Here is a 14407-nt window from a genome sequence, read left to right on the forward strand (position 1 = left end):
GCTAATTTTCCATTCAAAAAGCCAAATGGCGTGCCTTCCCTTCCGAGCCCTGCCGTGCGCCCAAACAGTGGTTTACCCCCACATATGGGGAATCATCGTACTCAGGACAAACTGGACAACAACATTTGGGGTCCAATTTCTCCTATTATCCTTGGGAAAATAAAAAATTCTGGGCTAAAAATAATTTTTGAGGAAAGAAAAATTATTTTTTTATTTTCACGGCTCTGCGTTATAAACTTCTGTGAAGCACCTGGGGGTTGTAAGTGCTCACTATGCATCTAGATAAGTTCCTGTTGCCCATGTGAAAATGAAAGAATTGAGGCTAAAAGAAATTTTGTGTGAAAAAAAAGTACTTTTTCATTTTTGCGGATCAATTTGTGAAGCACCTGGGGGTTTAAAGTGCTCACTATGCCTCTAGATGAGTTCCTTGGGGGGTCTAGTTTCCAAAATGGGGTCACTTGTGGAGGAGCTCCAATGTTTAGGCACACAGGGGCTTTCCAAACGCGACATGGTGTCCGCTAACGATGGAGATAATTTTTCATTCAAAAAGTCAAATGGCGCTCCTTCCCTTCCGAGCCTTACCATGTGCCCAAACAGTGGTTTACCTCCACATGTGAGGTATTGGTGTACTCAGGACAAATTGCCCAACAAAATTTAGGATCCATTTTATCCTGTTGCCCATGTGAAAATGAAAAAATTGAGGCTAAAATAATTTTTTTGTGAAAAAAAAGTACTTTTTCATTTTTACGGATCAATTTGTGAAGCACCTGGGGGTTTAAAGTGCTCACTATGCTTCTAGATAAGTTCCTTGGGGAGTCTAGTTTCCAAAATGGGGTCACTTGTGGGGGAGCTCCAATGTTTAGGCACACGGGGGCTCTCCAAACGTGACATGGTGTCCGCTAAAGATTGGAGCCAATTTTTCATTCAAAAAGTCAAATGGCGCTCCTTCCCTTCCGAGCCCTGCCGTGCGCCCAAACAGTGGTTTACCCCCACATATGAGGTATCAGCGTACTCAGGACAAATTGGACAACAACGTCCGTGGTCCAGTTTCTCCTTTTACCGCTGGGAAAATAAAAAAATTGTTGCTAAAAGATCATTTTTGTGACTAAAAAGTTAAATGTTCATTTTTTACTTCCATGTTGCTTCTGCTGCTGTGAAACACCTGAAGGGTTAATAAACTTCTTGAATGTGGTTTTCAGCACCTTGAGGGGTGCAGTTTTTAGAATGGTGTCACTTTTGGGTATTTTCAGCCATATAGAACCCTCAAAATGACTTCAAATGTGAGGTGGTCCCTAAAAAAAATGGTTTTGTAAATTTTGTTGTAAAAATGAGAAATCACTGGTCAAATTTTAACCCTTATAACTTCCTAGCAAAAAAAAAAATTGTTTCCAAAATTGTGCTGATGTAAAGTAGACATGTGGGAAACGTTATTTATTAACTATTTTGTGTCACATAACTCTCTGGTTTAACAGAATAAAAATTCAAAATGTGAAAATTGCGAAATTTTCAAATTTTTTGCCAAATTTCCATTTTTTTCACAAATAAACTCAGAAATTATCGACCTAAATTTACCACTAACATGAAGCCCAATATGTCACGAAAAAACAATCTCAGAATCGCTAGGATCCGTTGAAGCGTTCCGGAGTTATTACCTCATAAAGGGACACTGGTCAGAATTGCAAAAAACGGCAAGGTCATTAAGGCCAAAATAGGCTGGGTCATGAAGGGGTTAAAATCTACACTGCAATACAAACAAAAGCTGCAGGAGTTCTCGGTCCACCCATCCCCAAGTCATGTCCACCTCCATCTAGTCTCCGGTGGTTTCTTCAGCAGAGTAGCCCGCCTGTGAAGCTAGCTACACCGCCTGTGTATCTAAATTTTTACTGCATCTAACCCAGTAAATCGTTTTGGGCTTAGTAGCAGTGTCTGCATGTCAGCGGAGTAGCCCGCCTGTGAAGCTAGCTACACCGCCTGTGTATATAAATTTTTACTGCATCTAACCCAGTAAATTGTTTTGGGCTTAGTAGCAGTGTCTGCACGTCAGTGGAGTAGCCCGCCTGTGAAGCTAGCTACACCGCCTGTGTATCTACATTTTTACTGCATCTAACCCAGTAAATCGTTTTGGGCTTAGTAGCAGTGTCTGCACGTCAGAGGAGTAGCCCGCCTGTGAAGCTAGCTACACCGCCTGTGTATCTAATAATTTTTTACTGCATCTAACCCAGTAAATCGTTTTGGGCTTAGTAGCAGTGTCTGCACGTCAGCGGAGTAGCCCGCCTGTGAAGCTAGCTACACCGCCTGTGTATATAAATTTTTACTGCATCTAACCCAGTAAATCATTTTGGGCTTAGTAGCAGTGTCTGCACGTCAGTGGAGTAGCCCGCCTGTGAAGCTAGCTACACCGCCTGTGTATCTACATTTTTACTGCATCTAACCCAGTAAATCGTTTTGGGCTTAGTAGCAGTGTCTGCACGTCAGCGGTGTAGCACGCCTGTGAAGCTAGCTACACCGCCTGTGTATCTAATAATTTTTTACTGCATCTAACCCAGTAAATCGTTTTGGGCTTAGTAGCAGTGTCTGCACGTCAGCGGAGTAGCCCGCCTGTGAAGCTAGCTACACTGCCTGTGTATCTAAATTTTTACTGCATCTAAACCAGTAAATCGTTTTGGGCCTGGTAGTAGTGTCTGCACGTCAGAGGAGTAGCCCGCCTGTGAAGCTAGCTACACCGCCTGTGTATCTAATAATTTTTTACTGCATCTAACCCAGTAAATCGTTTTGGGCCTAGTAGCAGTGTCTGCACGTCAGCGCAGTAGCCCGCCTGTGAAGCTAGCTACAGCACCTGTGTATCTAAATTTTTACTGCATCTAACCCAGTAAATCGTTTTGGGCTAGTACCACAGTTTGGCCACTCAGCTCTGCTCGGTTTTCATCCATCGTTTTTTTTGTGCCAACAACTACAGAGTTGCCAATTAGTTAAGCACCAAAATGAGTGGCAAAAGGCCTGCTGCTGGTGGAAAGGGGAATAGGCGTATTGGAAAGGGAAAAAAAGGTTGTGTCCGTGGGGTAGGTGGTAAAGCAACAGTAACATCTGCAGAAGAAGGACAATCTTCCAGCCAAAGTAAGATGTCTACTTCTTTTCGTGGACAATCTGATATGATTCCTTTCTTACGACCATCGCTACGAGAATCGCTACAAATTCTAGATGAGGCTTTAAAAGAGCAGGTGCTTGAATGGATATCAAGTGCTGCTTCAAGTGGGCTCTCCTCCACCTCAACTTCAACATCCCAAATACTCCAGTCCTCAGAGGTGTCACCCCAATCGCACTTGCTTCCTCACAGCTCCCAAGTCTTCAGCCGCCCGTCTGAGTATGAGGTAACACAGATGGTTGAGTCTGCAGAGCTGTTTACTCATACTATAGCCTGGGAATCAGAGGTCTGCTCCAGAGCTTCTGTGAATCCAGACGAGGAAATTATCTGCACTGATGCCCAGAATCTTTGTGAGTTGGATCCAGGCCCAGATGAAGAAGGTTTTGAGCATAATGTAGACCCTCGTTCCCAAACTGTAACTCCTGTTGGTGGAGACAATGAGGAAGATGATGATGAGACTGAGATACCTGATTGGAACAAAAACTTGACTTTTCGGTTAGGGCAGGAAGAGGTTGGCTCTGAGGATGACGGGTGTGAGAACCCACAGGGTGATGATGATGAGGTTGGAGACCCCACTTACTGTCAACCCACAGTCCACCAGTCCATGAGTTTAGCAGAGGAGGTGGAGGAGGATGCTAGTGACAACGAGGTTAGGTTGCGCCTTCCTGGACAGAGACGGAGTACTGAAAGCATGTCAACAACTGCATCCTCAACCACAGCTGTGCCTCTGAGCACAAGTCGTGGTGGCTCTTCAGGTTGCATGGGCTCTTAGCCTTGCATAGCCTGGGCATTTTTTGAGATCGCAAAGGATGACCCAACTCATGTTGTCTGTAAGATTTGTCACCAAAATCTCAGTAGAGGCCAAAAAATGACTTGCTTGATTACTTCATGCATGAACCGTCACATGGATATGAGGCATAAGTTGCAGTGGGAAGCTCACTGTGCTACAATGCGACCTAGTGGGCCGGGCCAACCACCTTCTGCCCCATCAAGTGCATCCATGGCCTCTTCATCCTCTGTGATTGTGGGGACAGCAGTCGCACATGGTTTTGAGCGCAGACCTTCCACCTCTTTACCCGCAACAGCCAGTGTGATTGTTAGGTCGTCAATACATTTGCAAGTGGAAACACCTGCTGGTGCTGAGCGCTCTCCGACATCGAGACCACCACATTTTGATCAAGGCAACATAATATCTCCGCCTGCACCTTCCTCACAGACTAGCAGTTTGCTGAGGACAACCTACTCAACCCCGTCTAAGCACGGCAGCCAGCCCTCGGTCCCTCAGATGTGGACAAGTAAAAGACCATTTCCTCCTAGCCATGGCAAAGCTAAGAGGTTGAATTTCGCCATCTGCAAGCTGTTGGCTACAGAAATGCTGCCTTTCCGCCTGGTGGACACAGAGGATTTTCAAGACCTTATGTCCGTCTCAGTGCCCCAGTACCAGATGCCCAGTCGCCACTACTTCTCAAAGAAAGCTGTGCCTGTACTACACCAGCATGTCGCACACAACAGCACCGCTTCCTTGAGAAACTCTGTGTGTGACAGGGTGCATTTCACCACAGACACTTGGACGAGTAGACATGGACAGGGGCGTTACCTGTCGGTGACTGGTCACTGGGTAACTATGGTGACAGCAGGAGAAGGGGCTGCTGTCCAAGTCTTGCCGTCCCCACGATTTGCGCGTCGATCCTCTATCTCTAAGCTCCTCCACTGCTTCTGTCTCCTCAACCTCCTCTCGGTCCTCCACCTGCACCCAAAGCCTGTCTGATAATGCCACCCGCGTTCTAACTGCGCAGAAGGAATCCTGCACACCTCCTTACTATGCTGTCACCAGGGCTCAACGGCATCAGGCGTTGTTTACCTTGAAATGTCTGGGAAATGTGAGTCACACAGCTGAGGAGTTGTGGTGACCTCTGAAGACCGAGTTCCATCAATGGTTGTCTCCACTAAACCTGCAGCCAGGGAAGGCCGTGTGCGACAATGCTGCAAACCTGGGTGCGGCCCTTCGCCGGGGCAATGTCACACACGTGCCTTGTATGGCTCACGTTTTGGACCTGGTTGTCCAGCAATTTTTATCCCACTATCCCGGACTAGATGGGCTTCTGCAGAGGGCACGGTCGCTGTGTGCTCACTTCCGTCGTTCGCGTCCCGCAGCTCAACGACTTACATCTCTACAGAAGTCGTTGGGCCTGCCAGTTCACCGGCTGAAATGCGATGTGCCCACAAAGTGGAATTCAACTCTGCACATGTTGCAGCGACTGTGGCAGCACCGAGGAGCCCTGGTGCAATACATTATGACGTATAGCCTGGTCCATCGAGATCCAGAGGTGGGGCAAATCAAGCTGCAGGAGTGGTCTCAGATCAGGTCCCTATGCACCCTTCTGCACAGTTTTGAAATAGCGCCAAAGATGTTTAGTGCTGACGATGCTATTATCAGCATGACTATTCCGGTCATTTACATGCTGGAGCACACCTTAAACAGTATTCGGAGTCAGGTGGTGGGACAAGAGGAGGAGGAACAGGAGGAGTCGTATGCTGAAGGGATAATATCTCCAAGGTTCAGACGGTCGCCAGCACCAAGGCGGCTGGCATTGGAGGGTGGGGGAGAAGGATTACCGACGGCGCATGGTAGCAGCCAAACTGTTGAGGAAGGTGCAGGAGCCGAGGAAGAAGTGGAGGACGAACTGGCGCTGGGCATGGAAGACTCATCAGATGAGGGAGGCCTTGATCAAATTTTTCTTGTGCGAGGTTGGGGGGAGAGGGCAGAGGAAGGAAGCATGATTCTCACCTTGCCACCACCAAGACAACAAGGACTTGGTCCTCTTGGATGCGCAAGACACATGAGTGCCTTCTTGCTGCACTACCTGCAACATGACCCTCGGATTGTCAGAATCTGAAGTAATGCCGACTACTGGGTTGCCACACTCTTAGATCCCCGGTACAAAAGTAAATTTGCCAAAATAATTCCTGCCATAGAAAGAGATTCACGCATGCAGGAGTATCAGTAGAGACTGTTACAGTATCTTACATATGCTTTTCCACAAAACACCCGTCGTGCACTTAGTGAATCTCTGAGTTCTAACTTGCCAACCGTGGGACTATCGAGTCATCACTCAAGCCGTAACAGTAACATCGTATCTGGTGGTAACAGCAATTTTTTCCAATCGTTTTTAACAATTTTTTAGACCATCCTTTGCAAGGCCACAGGAGACAAGAAGTCTGACGTATAGCCAACACCTAGGGAAGATGGTACAGGAGTTTCTCCAAGTTAACATCGATGCCATGACTGTGGAACTGGACCCTTGCTCATTTTGGGCTTCCAATCTGGAAAAATGGCCTGAGCTCTCCACTCTCTGAACTTTCAGCGCTGCTGGTGGTGTGCTGACAGATAAGCGCACGTGGCTATCCAGTGAGAATGCAGACAGACTGACATTCATCAAGATGAACAAATCCTGGTTCCGCAAGGACTTTTCTACCCCTGGGTCATCCTGGGGAGACTAAAAGCTTGATGATTTTTGAAATTCACCTCACCAACCATTTTAAGAAACTCTGGGGAAGTTGATGCCACTTAAGTGGTGTCTGTGGCCCAATTTTTGGAAAAAATGGATACTCTTTTTGGAGTCCCCTTGCTGTGTTTTACATGACGTTGGCATCATCAATTCCAGGTGAGTGGGGTCGCTCCCCCCCCTTTTAAATTTTAGAAACTACATACACTGGCTTGGGGTAACATAGATGGTTGAGTCTGCAGAGCTGTTTACTCATACTATGGCCTGGGATTCAGAGGTCTGCTCCAAAGCTTCAGTGTCTGCTAGTCAGCAGAGTAGCCCACCCATGAAGCAAGCTACACCGCCTGTTTATCTAATTACAAATTTTTAACTGCATCTAGCCCTGGCAATACTTTGAGCCTAATAGCAGTGTGTGCTACTCAGCAGAGTAGCCCACCCGTGAAGCAAGCTGCACCGCCTGTTTATCTAACTACTAATTTTTAACTGCATCTAGCCCAGGAAATCCTTTTTGGCCTAGTAGCAGTTTCTGCTACTCAGCAGAGTACCCCACCCATGAAGCAAGCTACACCGCCTGTTTATCTACTTACTAATTTTTAACTGCATCTAGCCCAGGCAATACTTTGGGCCTAGTAGCAGTGTCTGCTACTCAGCAGAGTAGCCCACCTATGAAACAAGCTACACCGCCTGTTTATCTAATTACTAATTTTTAACTGCATCTAGCCCAGGAAATCGTTTTGGTCCTAGTAGCAGTTTCTGCTACTCAGCAGAGTACCCCACCCATGAAGCAAGCTACACCGCCTGTTTATCTAATTACTAATTTTTAACTGCATCTAGCCCAGGCAATACCTTAGGCCTAATAGCAGTGTCTGCTACTCAGCAGAGTACCCCACCCATGAAGCAAGCTACACTGCCTTCTTCCTTTCTGAATCTAACCCCTCGGTTCTGGGGTGTCCGCTCTCCCTCCAGCTCTCTCCCCACAGGTGGACTACCGCGTGTATTCACACTGTGGCGAATCTTTTGGGCCCAGGCATAAGAAGTCGTCCAGGTAATGGATAATATGTGCCCCCTTAGAAACATCCATGACGACCCATTCGAGGAAGCAACTAAACGCCTCAAATAGTGAGCAGGATATGGAGCACCCCATGGGCAAACAGCGATCTATGTAGCATGCTCCCTCACAGAAGCAGCCCAATAGGCAGACACTATTCGGAGGAACAGGTAGTAACCGGAACACCCCCTCAATGTCTGTTTTGGCGATTAGGGTGCCCCTTCCCAACTTCTTGATCCGCCTGATTGCCTCATCAAAGGAGGTACAGTATATAGTACTGTACTTGGTTCCGCGTCGATGTTGTCGTTTACTGACCTGTCCCTTGGATATGACAAATGGTGGATTAGTCTGAATGTATTGGGTTCCTTTTTTGGCACGACTCCCAATACCACTACGTCTTCTAAGGAAAGTGTTCTGAATGGTCCCGCCATCCTACCTAAAGATATTTATTTTTTAAATTTTTTTGTCACGACGTCTGGGTGTTGGTAGGCTGATTTTAGATTTTTACTCCAGCCTTTCTTGATTTTAGAAGGGCATGACATGCCTATATCTGTGTCTCCTCCTTTTATTCCTCCACCTCTTTTCTTTTCGCATGACTATATGTACTTGTGACTTTTCCATGTGTTTGTTGTGTCTTCTGAGCAGTTTGTCAGCTTTTGGACACCTTTTAAGGTGTTTTCGATGTGTTTTCTATGTGTTTGTATGTGTTTGTGTTTGCCTGCCATTGGTTTCAATGGGGTTCGACGGTGTTCGTCGAACGTTCGACAAACATTCATCGAACACGCCCCAATTCGACGAACCGAACTAAAACACTAGGGGGGTGGCTCAACACTACTTATAACCTGATGGGGCCACCAAGTGTGTACTAAATGCAATGTGAAAGCACCCTAATTAAATGATCAGAGCTTAGGGATGAATTTTCCATGGGTTCTGTGAAGACACGAGGATCAGGAAGTGCTCTCCTCCGCTGGCCTGGATATCTTTGGAAAGACTGCATGGACCAGGGATCATCCCATTGAACGCCCATACTACTCAAACAACACAGGGCGATGGTAACACACTGTGGTGATACTTTATTGGAACATCAACAGTCAGCTGCTAGTACAGTCCTATTTTCACAAGGGTAACGAGAAAATTGACCCCAAAACGTGTTGTGCAATTTCTTCTGAGTACGCCGATATCCCATGTGTGAACGATAACTACTGTTTGGGTGCAAGGCAGAGCTCGGATGGGAATAAGTGATGTTTTGGAATACAGACTGTGATGGAATGGTTTGCGGGTATTATGTCTCGTTTGGAGAGGCTTTGATATGTCTAAACAGTGGAAACCCCCGACAAGTGACCATTTTGGAAACTAGCTCTCCAAGGAATTTATCTAGATGTGTGGTGAGCACCTTGAACTCCCATGTGCTTCAAGGAGATTTATAGTATTGAGCTGTGAAAACAAAAATATCACATTTTTTTCTGCAAAAATGTTTTTTTAGCCCCAAGTTTTTTTTATTTTCACAAGTGTAACAGGAGAAAATGGACTTAAAAACTTGTTATGCAATTTCTCTGGAGTACGCCGATGCCCAATATGTGGGAAAAAAATACTGCTTGGGCACATGCCAGTGCTGGGAAGGGGTGATGTTTTGAAATGCAAACTTTGGAATAGTCTGCATGCGTTATGTCATGTTTGGAGAGTCTCTGTTGTGCCTAAATAGTAGAACCCCCCCACAAGTGACCCTATATTGGAATTGATGTAGTGTTTTCTCGGTATGTGAATGTTATAATTTGATGGTATACCTAAACAGTGTAGAGTGCTTCAGGTTGGCATAAGTGAGTTGTGTAGAGTGCATCAGGTTGGCCTACATCAGTAGTGTAGATTGCATCAGGTCGGTTTACTTGAGTTGTGTAGAGTACATCAGGTTGGCTTATATGAGTAGTGTAGAGTGCATCAAGTTGGCATACGTGAGAGTGTAGAGTGCATCAGGTTGGATTACGTGAGTTGTGTAGAGTGCATCAGGTTGATTTATGTGAGTTGTGAAGAGTGCATTAGGTTGGTATATGTAACTTCTGTAAGTCAGAAAAATAAATTTATTAGTTCATGGATGTTTGGTACAGTTTGAAACATTCATTTATGCACAGTACAGGTTTGTCAGGGCAGATGCACATTACCAAATGGTGTCCTTTCTTATCCCCCTTCTGTAACTCACTCAGCCCCTTTTTGCTACCTTTTTTTCTTTGAGGTTTGAGGGACCTCAGCGGGGAAATTATGTCCTGGTACTATACAGGCACCTTCAGTTCTTAAAATACTGGAGCCCACTCTTTCCTGAGTTCCAAATATTAGTGCCTTGATCAATACCTCCTTGAAATGAAGGTACATACCTGTCTGCCCTGCATATCGTGATAGCATGGAAGTGTTATACATTGCAATCTGTACGATGTGCACTGCCAGCTTCTTGTACCACACCTTAGCTTTTCTAATGTCACCCTACGACTGGAAGCCTTGATCAGAGAGCTCAATTCCACCCATGTTCTTTTTGTACCCAGGATGCAGTCACGCTTGTGGACCTGTGTAGAGGTACCTCGTACAGCAGTGGGGGTGCTACCATCTCTATGTATGGTGGTCAAGAAAAGGACATGCCTCTTGTACTTATACTTGACCACCAGCATGTCGTCACTACATTGGGCTCTGCTCTGTCCCTTTCTGAGCAGTAGGCTAATTAGGTTCTTAGGGAGGCCTTTCTGAATTTTGCAGACAGTACCGCATGCTGCAGTAGCTTGCGCTGAGAGGGACTTGAAGAGTGGAATGTTGGTTTAAAAGTAATCTACAGTATGTAGAGATCATAATCTTGATTCAGCACTGGATGCACCAAATCCCACACAATTTTCCCACTCCCGGGATAGGGGGAATTAAGGAAGTTGAATTTGGGTGTCCTTTCCATCATAAACTCTAAACCTGTGGGTGTACCCTGAAGTACTCTCACACACCTTGTAGAGTTTAATTCCATACCTGGACCTCTACTGGGCAGGTATTCTCAGAATTTGAGTCTCCCCTTGAAATGTATTAGGGACTCATCCATGCAGATGTCCCTTTGGGGAACATATACCTCAGCAAATTTGAACCAGTTACAGAAGAAGAAGTAAGCAGGCTCCTTGCATCTTCTCGTCCGACCACTTGCACCAGTGACCCCATTCCGTCACATCACCTCCAGTCCCTTTCCCCGGCTGTCACCTCTCACATAACAAAAATATTCAACCTTTCCCTCACTTCCGGTATTTTTCCCTCCTCATTTAAGCATGCCGTCATACATCCATTACTTAAAAAACCCTCCCTTGACCAAAACTGTGCCGCTAATTATAGACCTGTCTCTAATCTTCCCTTCATCTCTAAACTCCTGGAACGCCTGGTCCACTCCCATCTTACCCGCTATCTCTCAGATAACTCTCTTCTCGACCCTCTTCAATCTGGCTTCCGCTCTTTACACTCTACTGAAACTGCCCTCACTAAAGTCTCTAATGACCTACTAACAGCTAAATCTAATGGTCACTACTCCATGCTAATTCTCTTGGATCTTTCCGCAGCATTCGACACTGTGGATCATCAGCTCCTCCTCACTATGCTCCGCTCCATCGGCATCAAGGACACCGTTCTCTCTTGGTTCTCCTCCTATCTCTCTGACCGATCCTTCACTGTATGTTTTGCTGGTTCCTCCTCCTCTCCCCTTCCCCTTACTGCTGGGGTTCCTCAAGGATCAGTCCTAGGCCCCCTCCTCTTCTCTTTGTATACTGCCCCTATTGGACAAACAATCAGTAGATTTGGTTTCCAGTACCATCTCTATGCTGACGACACCCAATTATACACCTCTTCTCCTGCTTTCACTCCGACCTTCTTAGAAAACACCAGTGATTGTCTTACCGCTGTCTCTAACATCATGTCCTCCCTCTATCTGAAACTGAACCTGTCAAAAACTGAACTCCCTCTACTAACGTACCTTTGCCTGACATTGCCATCTCCGTGTGCGGTTCCACCATTACTCCCAAGCAACATGCCCGCTGCCTTGGGGTCATCCTTGATTCCGAGCTTTCATTCACCCCCCACATCCGATCACTGGCTCGCTCTTCTTATCTGCATCTCAAAAATATTTCTAGAATTCGCCCTTTTCTTACTTTCGACTCTGCAAAAACTCTTACTGTCTCACTTATTCATTCTCGTCTGGACTAATGTAACTCTCTACTAATCGTCCTCCCTCTTACCAAACTCTCCCCGCTCCAACCTGTCCTGAATGCTGCTGCCAGGATCATATTCCTCACCAACCGTTACACCGATGCCTCTACCTTGTGCCAGTCATTACACTGGCTACCCATCCACTCCAGAATCCAGTACAAAACTACTACCCTCATCCACAAAGCACTCCATGGCTCAGCACCACCCTACATCTCCTCTCTGGTCTCAGTCTACCACCCTACCCGTGCCCTCCGCTCCGCTAATGACCTCAGGTTAGCATCCTCAATAATCAGAACCTCCCATTCCCCTCTCCAAGACTTTACACGTGCTGCGCCGATTCTTTGGAATGCACTACCTAGGTTAATACGATTAATCCCCAATCCCCACAGTTTTAAGCGCGCCCTAAAAACTAATTTGTTCAGATTGGCCTACCGCCTCAACGCATTATCCTAACTATCCCTGTGTGGCCTAATAAAAAAAAAACAAACAAACAAAAAAAACCCAAATAATCAGGTTCCTCGCATCATGTTCTCATACACTTTATGCAGTTAATAGCCTCTGTGTGTGCTGCTACATACTTAGGCAGTTAACTGGTTCATGCAGCTTTACATGAACACCCGAGCCTTACACTATGGCTGATCCAAATAACTAAAGCAATTGTTACCATCCACCTCTCGTGTCTCCCCTTTTCCTCATAGTTTGTAAGCTTGCGAGCAGGGCCCTCATTCCTCCTGGTATCTGTTTTGAACTGTGATTTCCGTTATGCTGTAATGTCTATTGTCTGTACAAGTCCCCTCTATAATTTTTAAAGCGCTGCGGAATATGTTGGCGCTATATAAATAAAATTATTATTATTATTATTATTACTGAAGTGCTCAATGATTGGCTAAACTTTGAAAAGTCAAAGTTGGGGTCCTCTTGGGGAGGACACCGTCCATTATCGTTGTAATATAAAAGTTTGTGGATTGCCTCAAATCATCATGGTCATAGCCATGCTAAACAGTGGAGTGTTATACAAAACGTCAACATTCCAGTATAGCCAAAGTTCTGGCTTCTGCAGTATCTCCATGTAAAGGACAAGGCTCCAAAACGTTATCATTTTTTCTGCATCTACAATGGTCCATTTAGAAAATTAAGTAGTGGTGTTTTGGACCAAATATTGCTTGGCTTACAAATTTGTCTGCCAAAATGAGGTTTACAAAATCCCTAGGGGAAAAGACCTTGAAAAAGTCTATTTCTGTGAGGCTGTTGGTGTCAAATTGGATTCCTTATTGCATGACAAAATCAGGAATCTGTGGCTCATAATGTTTGGGGGGTGAGGTCCATACGGGTAACGGTGGGCACTGGTTCATTTTTTACCCTGAAGTGTCTGCGCGGCAGTTTGGTATCACTTGAGGAAAAGGAGGAGGAAATATAAAGGAATGGGATATCCTCTCCCTCACTATCAGTGTCAAGAGGAATTATATTTTTCCACGTATGATGTGTTTTATTCAGGTGTGTGAGTGGCATAAACAATTTTTATTTAGAAGAGAAAAAAAGAAAATCTAGAAAGAAAAAGATAAAAATTTGGTAAAATAAAAAACAAACTTATTAAATGGAAGTCAGTAAAAAAAATTGCTGTGCGCCCACAACTATCTGACACTAAGGTCGCTTTCACATTTGCGGTTGTGTCCGCAGCGTTTCTTCCGCAAATATCCGCATGCGTTGTGTATTCCTATCTTTAACATTATCGACGCATGCGTTTTTGTTTGTTCGCGTTCTGCCGCGTTTGACGACGCATGCGTCGTCTAGTCGTCTGCATCTTGGCGCGGAAATGCAACATGTAGTAATTTTTAGAGGCGTCATTTTGCCGCCTTGAAACGTAAGCGGCTGATTGCGCAAGGTTTGTGCCAAAAAAACGCATTGTAGTCTATGTAAACGCATGCGTTTTTCAGCACATACATTTGCTTGCGTTTGCTGATGCATGCGTCTCAATTGAGAAAAACATGTCTAGACACTGATAAGCCACCCCCCACATACAAGGTGATAAAGGGAGGAAGTGGACATTTGCAGTTCACTACTCATCAGACTGTCTTGCAGACTAGACGCCTCACAACCTCTTGGAGCAGCAAACAAGCTAACAAGCCTCAGAACCATGTGAGTATATCCTATCCAATGCATTTCTTTTCTATAATCTGTGTCTATATGCCCTAATTTCTGCCATTTCTTTCTTTCTGCACACATCAGAATGTCTTCTTCTTCTGATGAGGAAACGCCTGGGCCTGCACCAGGGGAACATGTCAGTGAAGTGAGTATTCACCTCCTCAGATTGGTAAGTATTCACTGTCACATCTACACATATGACAATGTATATTTTCCTTTTTTCAGACCACTTCTTCTACAGCGGAAGAGACTGGGCAGGAGCAGCGTAGTCACGGTCGGGTGGCACGGCCGCAGCGTGTAAGTATACCTGGCTGACTGTTTATTGTATCCTCACTTTACAAATCTTGAATCTTCATTTCT

This window comes from Ranitomeya variabilis, chromosome 2, assembly GCF_051348905.1.
Source record: "Ranitomeya variabilis isolate aRanVar5 chromosome 2, aRanVar5.hap1, whole genome shotgun sequence".
In the NCBI taxonomy this organism is placed as follows: domain Eukaryota; kingdom Metazoa; phylum Chordata; class Amphibia; order Anura; family Dendrobatidae; genus Ranitomeya; species Ranitomeya variabilis.